At 40.9% G+C, this 14,511-nt stretch overlaps 1 pseudogene; it reads right to left on the bottom strand.

The window, feature by feature from the left end:
• Window positions 1–1,754: 1,754 nt before the first annotated feature.
• LOC131517813 (proteolipid protein 2-like) lies at window positions 1,755–10,157 on the bottom strand (annotated as a pseudogene).
• Window positions 10,158–14,511: the final 4,354 nt, after the last annotated feature.

Genomic DNA, 14,511 nt, shown 5'->3' with positions numbered 1-14,511 from the left:
GAGTTTTCTAGATGTGCAGGATGGTTTAGTGTTGACCTGGCTCTTTTTCATGGATGCAAGAGGCGAAAAAAAAAAACCCCTTCCATGCTGTTCCGCCATCTTAAACATGTTCTTCTTTGAACCTTAGACCATTGCTGGAGTGTAGTGAATAGCCTTAGTACTCCCCATTCATACAATCTGAAACTCAAGGAGGTTAGCAAACTGCCCAAAGTCTTCCTGCTAGTATATGAGTGCACTGGAACTTGAATGAGGGCTTCTAATTTCCTAAATCATCGTGTTTTTTACTATATCAGGCAACCTTAATGAAGCAGTTAGGGCCAATTCAAAGATGTTGGATGGCTGCAGAGTTCTGTCACTGAATGAAAAACCTTTACTAGAGTTCTTGCAAAATGGTTTGCTTGTAAGGAGAGAGTGAGCAGTGGCGGTATTCAAGCAAGAATTTGGTGACTGGTTTTCATAGATACTGTGAAGGACCTCTTGCATTTGGGAAAATCTTGGTGCTGATCACTGTCATGGTCCTTTTGACTTAGATTGTTTGGTCTTAAGGAAATTAAATGTGTTAGCTCATACTTTTAAAGTTTTCATTATTTTTCATTGTGATTCATCTCAGAGTTGTAAGAAATGTAAGCTGCTTTCACTTAGATGTTTCGTGTAATTTATTTGCCTTATGTTTTCTGATAGCAAAATGTGAGTAACATGACCTGGAATATTTAGCCTTATGTCTGTCCCAGTGCATCACACAGAATATTAAAAAGGCATGCACTCAAGTGTTGAAATCTAGCAAAATTAATAACTTTTACTGTTTTAGCAGAACATTCCTCTTTTTTAAATCTTTATTTGTTTTGTGAAAGAGAGATGAGAGGGAGACAGAGCATCCCAAGCAGGCTCTGTGCTGCCAGCGTGGAGTCAAATGCGGGGCTCAAACCCACAAACTGTGAGATCATGACCTGAAACAAAACCAAGAGTTGGATGCCTAACCGACTGAGCCACCCAGGTGCCTTTTTAGCAGACATTCTTAAAAAAATTTTTTGGGGGCTCCTGGGTGGCTCAATTGGTTAAGCGTCCGACTTTGGCTCAGGTCATGATCTCAAGGACTGTGAGTTTAAGCCCCATGTCAGGCTCTGTGCTGACAGCTCAGAGCCTGGAGCCTGTTTTGGATTCTGTGTCTCCTTCTCTCTCTGCCCCTCCCCTGCTTATGCTCTGTCTCTCTTGCTCTCAAAAATAAATAAAACATAAAAACAATTAAAAATGAAAATTTTAAGTGTTTATTTTTAAGGGAGAGAGAGAGAGAGAGAAACAGAGTGTGAGCAGGGAAGGGGGAGAGGGAGAGGGAGACAGAAAATCCAAATCAGGCTCCAGGCTCAGGGCTCCAACTCATCAACTTTGAGATCATGACCTGAGCCAAAGTTGGACACTTAACTGACTGAGCCACCCAGGTGCCCCAAGCAGAACATTCTTAAGTGACTATTTTCCCCCCTCACCTTCCTATTTGTGTCTGAGAATTAAAAAATAGAATTATTACTAATACTGTTTGGTGTTACCACCTTGATTCATAGTGAAGTACCAGCAGTTTACCCGTTTATTTTCTGCCTGGAGTATGCACCCTTACCTGAATGTTAAGGCCTCCTTTTGTATACTGTAGAAGGAAGGGAGGCATAGGCACACGCATAACGACGGCCATACCCAGGATGGTCCCAATAAAGGCACTTTTACTTCAATTAAAGGGCTGGGAGTTGGCTGGGAGTGTTGTGGGGCTGGGGAGGAGTTATTTAAATGGAAGTGTTTTTTGCAGGTTGCAGAGAGAAATGAAGGGAGTTCACCTACATGGCACCATCTGCAGGTTCAGTAGGGGCTGCTCTATGTCTGTGCTATGTCAACTGGAAGGTGATGTAAGGGCATGATAGCCACAGAGGCACGTACTGATTAGGCCCGTACCCCTGCAATGATTTTGGAGTGGTTCTTCAACAAGGATGAAAATAGAGGTGATCAGGTAGAGGATGGCTGCTATGAGGGTTCAGAAGAAGTCACTTCTAGGCCAGTGATGATTTGTATCTTGGTGTGCAGGTCACACATGTAGATGACAAAGAAGATAGCAGCAAGGATCATCTCCACTACTGCCAGGGAGGAGTATCCTGGTGTGGAGGCACTGAAGCAGATCAGAATAATCACCAGGTACCATATAATCTCAGCAAAGAGGAGAATTCCCTTTCACGTTCATGAAAAGTTGGTACAGGATGCTCACCAGCTGGAGGCTGACAGGGGCTTGGAATCTGGCTCGGGGTGGGCTGGAGTCCCTTGGGGCACAGATCTTGCTTGCTTGTGTAGTCAGAGATGCTTGCATACCCTGTCGTCTTGCTTGCTGTCTGGCCAGAAAGGGGGCTCCTGTGGCAAAGGAGGGACTGAATCACCTTGCTACCTTAGAAATTTCTTTTCTTGTTTTTTAAATGTTTTAATGTTTATTTATTTTTGAGAGAGAAAGAGACCATGAGCAGAGGAGGGGCAGAGAGAGAGGGAGACACAGAATCTGAAGCAGGCTCCAGGCTCTGAGCTGTCAACACAGAGCTCAATGTGGGGCTCGAACCCATGAATCATAAGGTCGTGACCTGAGCTGAAGTCAGATGCTTAACTGACTGAGCCACCCAAGCTCCCTTGTACCTTATAAATTTCTTTAAAAACACAGTATATAAATGCATTTCATTAGCAGAGCAATAACATTAGTATGCCTTGAAGTCTCTGGAAAGTCTCACTGTACATGCATGAGAAAAGGAAAGTGACAAAAGTGAAAACATGTTGGTATTATAACAAAAATAGTGTGAACTGAACTAACCCTCAAAGAGTCTCAGAGATTCTCAGGAACCTGGGCTCTAGTTAGAGAACCAGTGTCGAGGATAGATGGAATATACTTACACCAAATGCCAGTAAGTAATTCAAAACATGACATTTTCCTCTGTAGCACTAAGACCACTCCCACCAGACCTTGAACTCACTCACTGAGGGCACTGATCATACTTTATTTGTACTTATATCCTTGTTACATCTCCTTGTTCATAAAAAATGAACAATGCTTAATAAATGTTCATTGAAGAAATTTGAGGAACTTTTTATTTCAGAAAACGTGGTGAAAATATTTTTAAGTCTCTGGTGCCCTCAGGTGGCATAATATTGCAAGGCAATTTAGAAAAATACTGCACGTATTATTTTTTAATCCTTAAACCCAGTTTGAGTTTAGGTTGCTACTTCTATGTGTTAATAAATCTTTTCTTCCACCCCAAATTATCTTGCATAATTCAAACAAATTATTTGGATATATTCTATCCCTCATGTGAAACAAACAAATAGCTTTCATTATACAACAAAACCATAAATCTGTATGCCCTTTGATCCAGCACTCCTCAGAAAAAAATGGCAGGATGTAAAGATAAGTTCTGGTTCTTTCTTTTTGCTATTTCATATGAGTATATATTTCCTCACATATACCTGTATTTTTGCCACCATATTACATACAAATGATATGTGTATGTATCATATACCTCTATAATATAGTAGCAAAAAGTCAGTCAGTAGAAACAACCGAAATGTTCATAAATAAGGGAATTTTGAATAAATTATGATACATCCATTCTATGGATTATTGTGAACCTATTAGAAAGAATGAAGTATATCTATATATTACCTGAGGAAGTATCTTTGAAATATTATTAAGTGAAAAAAGAAAATTATAGAATATTATGTGTAGTTTAATTCTATTTTAGAAAAATAAAGAGGAGAAAGAAGTCTATGTGCATCTATATTTGTGTATCTTTGAACATAGAGAAAGTTATGGAAGGATTCTTTAAAAAATTTTTTTAAAACTATACATTTTGTATGTGTGTGTATTATATATAATATAACACACATATATACACATTATATATAGTATATACACACATATATACATATATATTATATATATTATACATATAATATACACACACATATATACATATATATGCATATATATATGTATATATATGCATATATATATGTGTATATATATATATATATATATATATATATTTTTTTTTTTTTTTTTTTTTTTACCAGAGGCCATTCTCCACCATTTCCTAAACTAGTTTGGGATTAGAAGGGCAGAACTCTTTGGCTGACTCCAGTCCTACTTCCCTTATCCTACTGCACCGAGAGATGGACATTGCAGATGCAGTAGTTAGGGAAGGATTCCTAAGGTTGATTACTTCTGTGGAGTAGGGATTGGATGGGGATGGAGACAAGATTATCTTTACATTAATTTTTAATTACTGATGTAATTAATGAATCCATATATTTGTAACCTGGAGCCTTTGCATACTACTCCTGGCCCTCTTTCCTTCTCTCTCCCTTGCTATCTGTTTAGTATGTGGCCTTCCTGATATTTTCTGCATATTTACATGGTTATGCACATGGAGAGAATTTGTAGTATTAAAAAAAGTACATGACACCATGCCATATGGATCTTTCTACAATATACTTTTTTCCCTTTATTGTGTTTTTTGGATATATATCCATGTTAGCACATGTAAACTACCTTATTCTTATGAAATGCTGAATAGCTTAAGTAATCAATCATAGCATAGATAATCCACCATCTATTTGGCTCTTCCCTTGCTGATGGGTAGTTAGATTGTTCTCATTTTTTAGATATTACAAACAATGTTGCAGTCCCCACCCTTGTAGCCTTGTATACATGTGCCTGTTTTTCTGGGAGAATCACTAAGTGGCGAAATCGCTGGGTCATAGGGTATGCAATTAAAAAACAACAACAACACAGTTTTAGGGCACCTGGGTGGCTCAGTCGGGTGAATGCCCAACTCTTGATTGTGGCTCAGGTCATGATCTCACTGTTGGTGGGTTTGAGCCCTGAATTGGGCTCCACAGGGACAGTGCAGTGTGGAGCCTGCTTGGGATTCTCTGTCTCCCTCTCTCTCTGCCCCTACCCCATTTGTTCTCTCATTCTCTCTCTCTCAAAATAAATATACTAAAAAAAAAAAAAAAAGTTTCAAAAAGGATTTTGTGGAAAGGATGCTATGACGATTTAAAAATGGGTCTAAGTTTTAAAGCCAGCATGTATTCCAGGTAATGAAAAAAAAACAAAAAACAAAAAGAAAATCCATAAAAGTCTTTGCTAACTCTCTCTAGACATGTGAATGAGATTAGGTGGATTTTTGCCTGTCTAGGCTTTCTCTAGGGATTCTTCCCATCTGAGGCAGGAGGTAGAGAAAGTCCCCTTAGACAGCAAAGACTAATGAATCTTCAGAGAACTTATTTCTGACCATATGGCATCTGGAACTTAACTGCAAGGATGAAAAAAATCTTTAAATTTACCATTTGATATTCTCTTACAGTTTTGGCATGAGAGAAAAGCATCTTTGAGCACCAGATGATTTTATTGATTTATTTACTTTGTTTATTTTTCTTTTAAAGTTAATTCTACCCCTAACATGGGGCTGGAACTCACAACCAAGAGTGATCAAGAGTCACATGCTCTGCCAACTGAGCCAGCCAGCTGGCCCAAGATTTTGAGTATGTGAAAATAATGGCTGAGGGGAAAAAGTTCTTTAGAATTCATAGAAAAGTGTCAAATGGAAATGTTTCGTTCTATGACACCACCAGTTGTTGTAGAACATACTCAGATAATTTAGTGGTGGTTTTAATAGAAATAAAACCACTCAGCTAATGAATTTGTTAGCTTACAGGATGTTCTGAGGGAAGACATCCAAGCAGTATTTTCATACTTGTTGACAAGTGCATCACTTACCAGCAGAGGGGGCCAAAGAGCTTTCCATGATTGGGAAAATCCTTGACTACAGAATTCCGGTCAGGATCACCTTTGCTAGCCTAATGGTGCAGCCTATACAGTGTTTAAAACTTTGGTGTCCAAGAAACAATGTCATAGCTTTCATTAACATTATTAAAAATTTATACATAGAATAACATATGCTTATTTTTAAAAATATAATACTAAAATATAATGCTAAAAAACTAATGCAAAAAATCTTTTTGTATATAAAAATAGAAAATGATACAAGACATACCTACACTCTCCACTCCTTCATTCTCTTCAATTCTACTGTCCAGGGGCAACCATTTTCAACTCCTGTTTATTTAGCCTTGGAAAAAAAAATCATGTATCTTTTTCATAATACAACATCAAAGCACAGATTTAAAAAATATAGAAGGAAGCTCGGTGAAAAATATTTTTTCTCTCCCACTTGTTTCCCCAGCCTCCTATTTCCCTTCGCTAGTGGCAGCCATTGTGAGCAGTTCATTGACTATCCTGCCAGAGGGAATCCATTTGATGCATCTTTGACAAAATAATTGCAGAAATGCAATACATGCATATGGTTCAAAATTCAAAAGCTTCCATTAGGAATTCAGAGAATAGTCTCACTCTCACCTCTGCCTCTCAGAGGTAACATATTAACTCATATTTGTGAATTTATCAATCTGAGACTTTAGCTACTGGCTTTATATTAGGGTAGATGGTTGGCCTCTACCTCATTCCCTTCTCCAATGTCCATCCTCATTCCCTTCCCCAATGTCCTGATGTAAACATAACAATGGCATCATTTTGTAGACCATACTTTTCACTGCTGAGCTTAATATTGGGAGTAATTTTTCCTTTCGTTTTTAAAAAAAATTTTTAATGTTTATTTATTTTTGAGAGAGAAAGAGAGACAGAGTGCGAGCCAGGGAGGGGCAGAGAGAGAGGGAGACACAGAATCTGAAGCAGGCTCCAGGCTCTGAGCTGTCCGCACAGAGCCCGACGCAGGGCTTGAACCCATGAACTGTGAGATCATGACTTGAGCTGAAGTTGGACGCTTAACCAACTGAGCCACCCAGGCGCCCCCATAATTTTTCCTTTCTTATATAATATTTAGTTAACCCAGTATTAATTGCTTCACTTTTTCATTGGCTTCACTTTTTTATGCACTTGGCCTTGATTTTGCATGCATATCATCCGATTTGTCAAATGCCAATGATATTTTCCAAATTAGCAAACGTATTTTTTCCCCTTCTCTGTCTTCTTGCTTTAGGCTGCACTGCTTGTGCTCTGAGCCTGGACAGAGCTCCTGTCCTCCAACTTGCCTTCATCCCTTAACCCTGTTGGAGCTCCTTTTGCCTGGGTCCCATGTGTTACATTAATTAAACAAGGAGGCCACTAGACTGAAGAGGTTTTAATGCATTATGGCCTATGCAAACAAACCAAAATCTAAGCCCACAAACGCCTCAAAGTTACAAAATTGAAATGCTGAAGACAACCAGTCACAGACCGCCAACTCATATAAGTTATAACCACTTATATGATTTCCTTTCTTTGCCTCCACACCTTCTCTATATAAGTTTTTCCCCTGCTCCTGTTGGGGAAGCCCTCCTGCCCACCTCTGGTTTGACACTACCTGAATCAATTTTGGCTTTAACTCTTAACAGTTTTAATGTTTAATGTTCAGTTTATCTTTTAACACATTTAATTTTCTGCGTTTATTCCCTTATTTGCTGGAGGGAACTTCCCAAGGACCTTCCTAAGAGAGAGTGCCTATTTAATATTTTGAGTTCCTTTCAAGTCTGAACATGTCTTATTTCTTGATACATACTTTGGCCTGATGTGTATATGTCTAGGTTGGTAATCTTTTCCCTGTGAAATTTCTCCATTGCCTTTCAGTGTCTCTGGTTGAGAAGTTTGATGGCATGACAATTCCTGATCCTTTGTATGTGACCTGCTTTTTTTCTTTCTTTATTCCCAGGCTCATGGAATTTTTTGCAGATATTACTTTGTGTAGGTCTTCCTTCATTTATTCTTCTAGGCATTGAGGAGATCTTTTCAGTTCATGGAACTTTCCCTATATTTCTTTAGTTTCTTCCATCCAGCAAGTCACCTGCTGTTGTATCCTCTCCTGTAAAATTGTCCCTGTGGGTTATAGGTCTCCCATGCATTTCGTATTACTTTAGTGAAGTCCTGGAAAGATTGAGGACATAACATGGGTGCTTAGTTGTCCACAGTAAACCAAGTGTTTGTGTCCCTTTACTTGTTGGAGGATTCCTGAAAGAGGGACCCCCTGGGAATCTTTGGAAAACATCTTTCAAAACACAAAACACAGAACCAGCAGAATATCTTTAAGTAAATGGTTTTGTAAGGGGAACGTTATAGAAAAGGCCCCCTTCTCTTTTGACCTTGTCCCGTCCTCAATGCCAGAATTAAAGTGGGCACTGTAGACATGGAAGGGCTGCATTTTAGAGAAATTGACAGGGAAGCATAAACAGGATGTGGTGGCTGCCTGGCTACGCAGAAGAGGATCCAAGAGACTACCAGTGATGGTGTGAGCTTTGCACCTGGCCCTGCTTAGGGCAGATGAGCAACAGAAGCTTCTTTCTTTCTCCACTGCCTCCAGCCCTCCCATAATGGGGCTCTTTCACCTTGGGTGCCAGATCCCAGATCCCTTTATCACCCTGGTGGGCCCCTTCTTGGCCCCAGACAAAATCCTCGACTCCATTGTGCTGCCTTGCTCTTCTCTGCTATCAAAAATTGACTTTTTATTTCTTTTTTTAAAATTATGTCTTGGGGTACCTGGATGGCTCAGTCGGTTAAGTGTCCAACTTCGGCTCAGGTCATGATCTTGCGGTCCTTGAGTTTGAGCCCCGCGTAGGGCTCTGTGCTGACAGCTCAGAGCCTGGAGCCTGCTTTGGATTCTGTGTCTCCCTCTCTCTCTGCCCCTCCCCTGCTTATGCTCTGTCTCTCTGTCACTCAAAAATAAATAAACATTAAAAATATTTTAAAAATTCTGTCTTTTAGATGTTGTATACACATCAATCCTTGCTCATGTAGTAGTTCAGTGGTTCTCAAATCTGAATGTTTAGTGGAATTAGTTGGGGAGTTTTAAAAAATACAACTGTCCCATCTCTACTTATTCACAAGATCTGGCGGTGAGGCCCGGGAGTCTAGACACTGCTCCACAGATGCTTGGCCTGATAGGGAAGTGCTGGAGTAGCTTATGGCTTTTCTTAGGTAGACAATTACCCTCTCCTTAAAGAGACCATGTTGAAGTGACATGATGGTGACTTTTGTGGTTATGGTTTTGTCATGTGGTCCTTTGGAGTCCTTCCTGCTCCCATGTTGATGGCACTGATTGGTGACTGACAACTAGGAGGAGAAGCAGAAATTGTGTTTCTACTGTAAGCAACTGTCATGTATGTGGTAAGAAGACCCTTGTCTTTTTTAAAAATTTTTTTAATGTTTATTTTTGAGAGAGAGAGAGAGAGAGAGAGAGGGAGAGAGAGAGAGAGAGAATGAGCAGGGGAGGGGCAGAGAGAGAGGGAAACAGAATCTGAAGCAGGCTCCAGGCTTTGAGCTGTCAGCACAGAGCACGATGTGGGGCTTGAAGCCATGAATCACAAGATCATGACCTGAGCCAAAGTCGGATGCTTAACTGACTGAGCCACCCAGGCTCCCCAGAAGACGCTTGTCTTTAATTTAACCGAGTTGTCTTTTAATTTGGCTATTTCAGTGACACTCGAGGGATAGTTATCCTTAGAAAGACTGGGAGGGAAAAGAAAATGGAAAGTTAATAAGGATTATTATAAGGATTTGTTAAAGTTTTTTTATAAAATAAAATGAACACGAGGGGGCAGCAAACCACTGCTCAGAGGAGGGTCTGTACAAAATTCAGTAGGGCAAAGATTGTTTTCTTAAAAATTTCATGTGTTTGTTAAATATCTTCTAAAAAAGGTGGCCCTGATATCAGAGCCACTCTTCCCTGAATGATAGTTTCAGTCTTTTCAATGTTCCCTTCCACATTATCCTGATATCCCATATCTTCTCATGAAGCACATTTGAATGTAATACTTGACACTTGAGTGTTTCCACACACTGGGGCCCTCATAGGGAACCCTCCTCGTTCCTTTCCCAGAGACTCCTCACACTGATCCTCCAAGGACACCCCATCTCTTCTGGAAAGAAGCAGCTTGGGTAGCTCACTGACTGCATCTTGAGGGATGAGGAAGTGGAGGTCTTTGAGTATGGAGTTGACCAAAGCCCTCACACAGGTGATAGCACTCGGGCAGACCCGATCAGGTGTGTATGTGTGCTGAGGGATGACCCTGAGGCCCTGCGATATACTGAGGGACATTCTGGATAGCCAAAGGCTAAGGGGTGTATGGCTAGGTATTTTATTCTACATCACCTATGTCTGTTTCCTCTGCTAACTCTGGAAGTTATTACCCAGGTTATCTTCTTAACTAGAACTTTCCATAGTCCATCCAAACATGGAAGACAAAAACAAAAATTATGTCCTGCATTTTTACTGTTTAAGTGGCCTGATATGGTTGTTTTTGCTGAGAGGAAGGAGTTTTTCAGTTGGTATTCATAGGGCCTTGGTACCATATGATGTTTTCTGATAAGTACTCCTAGTGGAGACTCCGCCAGAGTGTGGGGTGTTTGTTGGGTTATGGTATTCTCTTCCATGAGCTGTGTGACCTTGAACATGTCACAGAACCTCTATTTCCTCATTTGTAGAAGGAGGGAGTTAGCCTAGAAAGTGGCTCTTAATCAGAAGTGAAGACCAGTGGGTCTGGTTCGAAGCATCTAGGTCCCCAAGCTACATACTCTCCCACAAAGTCACAGTGTCCACAGGTGGGCCCCTGGCATGTGTAAGTGGCTGGTGGGGGCAGGGAGACTGGGAACTTAGCCTACTCCAAGTGATTCTGGTTAGCTCCCCAGGGGATGAACACTCAGGTTAGGATATTGCAAATATTCCTTCTAACAGACATTCATTCACTCACTCATTCATTAATTGACCAAAAATTCAGCAAAAATATGCTGATGTAAAGGTATTTATAATTACATTTGGAATTCAGATCCACTAAAAAGTTGCCACAAAGATTATACAGAGCATGCCAAATACACACATGAACTGTTCCAATAAATATAGTAATGGGTACTTGGTCAGGTAACATTAATATTATTTATTTTTTAAGTCTCAGTGACCTGATAGTAGCTGATGAAATGAAACCCCCTGGGACATATGAACCAAGAAGTGAGTGACACTGAATGAAGTAGCTGTTGCATGGAAGGTTCTGGAAAGAGAATCTGAAGTTCTGTGCCAGATACCCCTATGCCACACAGCGATGGTGTGATCTAGGCAAATTGTCTTGGGTTTCTTCATCTTTCTTAATTATTCCTTTCCAATGGGGTTTATAAAAACTACTGTTTATTGCCTGGGATGAAGACTGGGATTAAATGAGATCACGTGTGCAAACACACTTTGTAAACTATAAAAGCCACAGGCCTTAATAATAATATTGCCTTCCCTGCCATCTGGTCTTCTATCAAGCAGGAGTGGTGAGAATTTTCCCCTCATCCTGCATCTCTTAAAGACAGCAGTAGACTGAGTGGGTTTTTTTTTTTAAATATATGAAATTTATTTGTCAAATTTGTTTCCATACAACACCCAGTGCTCATCCCAAAAGATGCCCTCTTCAATATCCATCACCCACCATCCTCTCCCTCTCACCCCCCCATCAACCCTGAGTGGGTTTTTAGTTTGCACATGGTGAGTGGCCACTCTGTGTTTTCTCTCTTTTACTTTCCATGAACCACAGCAGTGCACATTTTCATGTGCTCGGCCTCAGCCAACTCCTCTCTGAAGTTCCCTTCATACAGCATTCATCTCCTCCACCAAAAATTGTGCCCTGTGGTCCAAAGTACCTCAGCCGAAGCCTTTTCCATTTTATTGTTTAGTTTCCCTGTAAATGTTAGGCTTGTGGTGAACTGGGGCCTTGGAGCTACAATAGCTCCATTTTGGTTTATTTGGGATAAGATTCCTGAGAAAACAAAGCTGAGTGAGCCTGAGAAAAGCTGACCAATGTGTCCTGCATTGTCCTCCTCATCTCTCCCTTGAGGGGCAGGGGACTTTCATATCTTTGTCTTGGGCTTCAAGGTAAGCCTTTCTTGCTTCAGATATTGAGGGTCTTTTTTTATGCTTCTTCATTTCTAGAGTGAGGAGAGGGGTTGGTGCATTTGTTTTACAAGAGGGAAGGAACATATTGTTTAGCAGGAGAGGCATTCTGGGATCAGATGGACCAAAGAAACAGGTGTGGAGATGCCATAGCAACTGCTGTTGTTCCTAGGGAACATGGTACCCTGGCCCCTTACAGTTTCTTCCTAAGGGAAGGAAGGGAAAGGAGGCATTGGATGACCTGATTCAAGATCACTCGCAATGCTAAATTTGTAATGAAGTCTCTGCAAGGCGCAGAAGCTGTGCACTTTCTAATTTTACAAATCGCTGGGGGAAAGTTCTGGCCTCACGAAGAGAACTGAGGAGATGGCCAGCTCTGTACCTCTGCTCTCCCAACTCCCCTGGCCCTATGTCTTCTCAGTCCCTCTCAGTGGGCAGCTGGCTCCTTCCCAGGACACATGCTCTGCCACTTAACAGTGATCCCCAGATGAAGACAGATGGGGAGTCAGGGTCCTTTTTATCAGTGCTGAACTTGGGATGGTTTCTGAGTTTCAGATCAGTGCTTCTCATACCCTCTGTAGGGGAGGACGAGCTTAAAAACGTTCCTAGTCCATCACAATTTTGACAGATATAACACGACTGTCAAATTTCTATAAATGTTTCAGAAGACTTGCTTTCAATTGCTACCTGAAGCCATTCTGTAACAGTTCTCGCCCTGGGACAGCTGTATGGGCCGTGTTTTGGGAAGCACTGCTCTGGAAGACTGTGAAAGCCCACACTCTCCAGTCCAGGGCTCACCACTGTGGGGCTGGGCAGGGTGCAACTTCCATGCCTCAGGCCCTTCACCTGCAGATAGAATAGGGCAATGACAGGGCCTGCCTCCTGGAATTGTTGTGAAAATGAAGTGCGTTAATCCACACTGACCTCTTAGAACACAACTTTGCTATTATTAAAGTGTGAGCCAAAGGCCAGTCAGTCCAAATCGACAATCAACTCTTGATGTTGAAGGTGTTTGTGTCCCTGGGATGGTAGCCAAGCTGGTAATAAGGGCAGAACTTTGAGCCAGTCGCCCCTGCTCATCACAGTAGATGGCAAGACCTCCTTTCTCACCCATACTCATTCAGGTGAGGTGGAACTGCAAACATTTCATGCCTTTTGCTTTTTCTGCTTTTTTTTACCGTTTGTAGTTTTGCTTGGAAAATAAGAATCTATTGAGTCATTGTGTTTATCTTCTTTATTTCTGGTTAGTTTCTCTTTCTAATTAAAATATACAGAAAATTCTAAGCTCACAGTACGTCAGGGGGATGTTTAGATCTAAAATAAACTTTTTGGTCAAGACTAAGAAACAAGAAGGAAGGACTCATTTAATACATTCACCTTTTCCTTTAGAGATCTTCAACTTTTCTCTTAGACGAACATTCCTTTTAATTAGTATAGATCATCTTATTTCTGGTTGGCATTTTACATTTTGACATGTTCTAAAAGCAGAAAATATCAGTAAGATGTTTTAAACCAACTGAATCATTCTTACCAAGTCATCAGCTTAAAGCTGATGCCTATAGCATAAACACTTTAAAAATGACCATTTCACTATATTCCATCAGAACTTGACCTCATGTTTACACTGTAGTTTTCCTAAAATACAACAGAAAACTGGGTGAGAAATTTCTGTTTACAGTGTGAATCTTATTTCTCCACTGGCTTCTGTTTTGTTTAGAAGTTGCCTTTTCACAGCAGGTCTTGTGACCTGAGCAACACACAAAATAAAGACTGTGTGGTATTTCTGTGTTGAAAGGTCCCATTCAATCTGAGGGGGAGAATTGGTCAGATGAGCAATTGATGTGTGGCTCTCTGTACACCTACAGAGGAATAAACCACAGTGAATAAACTACACCAAGATAATTGACAGGGTGCTCCTTTTTTTTTTTTTTTTTTTGATGGTGATTCTGGAGGACTTCACCTGTGTGTTGCTAGCCTCACCTGCTCACAAGTGATAAAGGAGCCAAGCAAATGGCACCAATTCACAGTTCTCAGGGTTGTGTGAGATGCAGGAGGACACCTGATTTACAATGGCCACCACCCTGCTGCCCCTAGAAGGGCTCTTTGCTGTTCCTGAGCTACAGGCTGCTCTATTCCCTGCAGCCCTGACTGAGCAAATGCCAAGTTATGTTCCTTGATGAGCTCGAGACTGTCACACTGGGAGTTCTGACCTCTCTGCCATCCTGTGTGTACCAGAGCACCTCCTGCTGAAGCACTCTCTCTGACTGGGTCTAGCCCTGAGTCCTGGGCATCTCCCTCTGGGACTGGTGGACAGACTGTGTTGTTGGCCTCTTGCCTTAGAGGCACAACTACCTAAATGCCTTAGATGGTACCTATTCAGCTGCCACCCTCCATTTTCATCAACACCTTTAGAACCTTTCTCTAAAATTAGAGTATTTCTTTTTGGAGAATGTAACAGTCCCCTGGTGAATTTGTTCTTTGAAGTAAGCCTACTCAAGGGAGTGATAGAAATATTTGAGGTGTTTCC

This window comes from Neofelis nebulosa, chromosome 1 (genome assembly GCF_028018385.1).
Source record: "Neofelis nebulosa isolate mNeoNeb1 chromosome 1, mNeoNeb1.pri, whole genome shotgun sequence".
NCBI lineage: Eukaryota > Metazoa > Chordata > Mammalia > Carnivora > Felidae > Neofelis > Neofelis nebulosa.
Note: the sequence above shows the minus strand (reverse complement) of the source record. Positions and strands in the feature narration are given on the sequence as shown.